We start from the raw sequence: 2,929 nt of genomic DNA on the forward strand, positions 1-2,929 counted from the left end.
TCAACACAAATGACTTAGCTCATAGGCTTTGAAAAACTGAAAAAATTTAAGGAATCTGTCCCATATCTTCTTGGTTCTTACCCCATAGATAGTAGGGTTCACCATGGGTTGGACCAGAAGATAGATGTTGGCCACAAATATGTGGACATGGGGAGCCACATGGTGCCCAAACCTGTGGGTGAGAAAAGAGAAGAAGCCTGGGGTATAAGACACTAAGATGACACAGATATGACACAGGTGCCCAAGGTCTTGAGTCAGGCTTCCTTGGATGGGAGGTGGAAGACTGTGTGGAGTATGAGAACATAGAATAGATTATCAATATGAAGTCCACTCACCAGTGAGGAAGGCAACAATGAGGCTGTAGGCTTTACGGATTCTTGTCTCAGCACAGGCAATCCTTGATGAAGGCCATGAATTCACAGTAGGTGTGGGAAATGATATTGGTTCTGCAGTAGGGAAGCCAACATAACAGAAAGGGGTGAGAACTGAGAAGTATTGTGCCCTAGAGTACTATACCTAGACCCATCCTTCCAATTACAGCATGTGTCAGAATAGCTGAATGTTTTAATGGATTACAAATGGCTACATAATGGTCAAAAGCCATGGTCAGGAAGAAGCCAGATTCCATGGTGGAGCAAGAGTGAATCAGGAACACTTGAGTGAGGCAGGTTTCAAAACGAATCTCTCCATCATGGAACTAGAAAAGGCTAAGAAGTTTCGGTACAGCTGTAGTACACACAATAAGATCAGCCACAACCAACATGCAGAGGAAGAGGTACATTGGTTCATGGAGGCTGGAGTCTGTCTTGATGATAAACAGAAGAGAACAGTTTCCCAGGAGGGCCAAAACATAGACCACGCAAAAGAGGATGGAGATCCAGATGTGGGCAGCCTCCAACCCAGGAATGCCAATGAGAAGGAAGTTTGATGGATGGATATCAGTCTTATTGTATGCTGACACAAAAGGTTTCAGAAGGGCGCCTGGGTGGCTCAGTTGGTTAAGTGACTGCCTTCGGCTCAGGTCATGATCCTGGAGTCCCGGGATCGAGTCCCGCATCGGGCTCCCTGCTCAGCGGGGAGTCTGCTTCTCCCTCTTACCCTCCCCCCTCTCATGCTCTCTCTCTTTCTCTCTCTCTCATTCTCTCTCTCAAATAAATAAATAAAATCTTTAAAAAAAAAAAGGTTTCAGAAGGTCTAGCTTTCTCTTCATGAATTTTTCTACACCAAACAAAAATAATAGCTTAAAATTTTCAAACCTTCAATGAGTTAAGTCAGCCAAAATGCAGGGATTTGCAGGTCATGGAGTAATTACAATGTCTCTAAATATTTATAAATTATTTCATCATCATATCTGACTGTCAGAACTCATTTCACAGTTGTAATTTGCAATGTGCCTGATCTGTAGATGCCAAATGAGGGAAAATATGAAGGTATCAAAAATCACGAGAAGAAAGTAATACTAACTGAAAGCTAAACAATGTGTAAGAGTCACAGGGGTATGCTATAGTGATTCAGTACTTACATAAAGCTAAACAATGTGTAAGAGTCACAGGGGTATGCTATAGTGATTCAGTACTTACATATAACACCCATATTACATTGTATGTTAACTAACAGGAATTTAAATAAAAACATTAAAAAAAAATAAACACAAGTGTAGATGCACAGTGGAATAGCTGTATGCTTAATTCATCGAAACTACACTGTTTGTAATGGCTTCTTCTACTAACTTATTTCATTAAGATACGTGTGTTTGTAAACATATATGTTGAATCATATGGGAAAAATGTGTAAGAGTTATGGGTTTGGAAAACTTAGAAACAGTTGTAAGGCACAAATTTGAATAGGCAGGAGGGATGACAGGAAGTTCAGAATAGAAAATATGCCCTTTTTTTCTTTCTTTTTTTTTTAGATTTTAGTCATCTTGGTTCTGAGACATGCCAAGAAGTTCAGTTATGGGGTATAGCTTTGAGAATTTGGGGAGGATGTGTTGCTTCCTTTGGAAAGACCAGAAGGAGGTTATTCACACTAACATGGAGCCCATTCAGCATGATGACAAGAGTGGGGCTGATAGTGCATCAGGAAGTGTACAGCTCGTTGCATTGCTTGTGACTCTCCATTGGTGACACATTTTTGTTTACTCTTGACCTCACAGGCAAGAATTGCAGCAATGTGATTATAATCACTAACATGCGTTTCCTTCATTTCCTTACATGTATCCAGTTAGTCAAACTACTCTATGACTAGCTCTCTATTGAGCTCCCCCTCTAGGCAAATTCATCCAAACATCCCCTCATGACATTTTCTTTGCTCTGCACACTTCTCCTTCATTGGCTGACCCCTCCCCCACCCCATACTGTGATTTGCTGATTATACATCTTCCAATTTTTGAGACTAGTAGAACATTTTTGAAAGTCATACTGGTCCCATAATAAACAGATCTTTTCCCCCTTTTCTTCTTAGAAGCACAATTGACACTGTTCCACAGACACTGCTTTTACCACTATTACAGACCGTTGAAGATTATGGAGTGTTGTGACCAGGAAAAATAATCCTTAAGTCAGTGTCCACTGAAGCCAGGATTGGAATATGTATAGCAGACTGGGCATCAATATGGAGTGACAATGATGACATGTGTTTTGTTCTTACTCTTTTGAAGTTTCATACCCAGAGTTTCTGCTTGCTGTGGTTATTTGGCCTTCAAGATCCTTAGAGATGGATATTCTCTTTTGCACACGAAAGCTGGATAGGTGGGTCAAGGTTCTATGGAAAGTTTACATAATGACATTTCTTTCTGAAACATGCTATGAATTGACACAGAAGAGAAATCCAGGGAAACCAGTTCATTGGGGATTTATGTAATAATGCAATAGTTAAACTTTTAAAATGCTTGATATGAGTTAGTTGTTTTCCTGAGAACATTTCATGT

General features: G+C 40.2%; 1 pseudogene; it reads right to left on the reverse strand.

Annotated features, from left to right (window-relative positions):
* Positions 1–2,205, reverse strand: LOC141370439 (olfactory receptor 52D1-like; annotated as a pseudogene).
* Positions 2,206–2,929: the final 724 nt, after the last annotated feature.

This window comes from Callorhinus ursinus, unplaced genomic scaffold (assembly GCF_003265705.2).
Source record: "Callorhinus ursinus isolate GAN/ISIS: 27379988/994484 unplaced genomic scaffold, GSC_fseal_2.0 scaffold35, whole genome shotgun sequence".
Taxonomy (NCBI): Eukaryota; Metazoa; Chordata; class Mammalia; order Carnivora; family Otariidae; genus Callorhinus; species Callorhinus ursinus.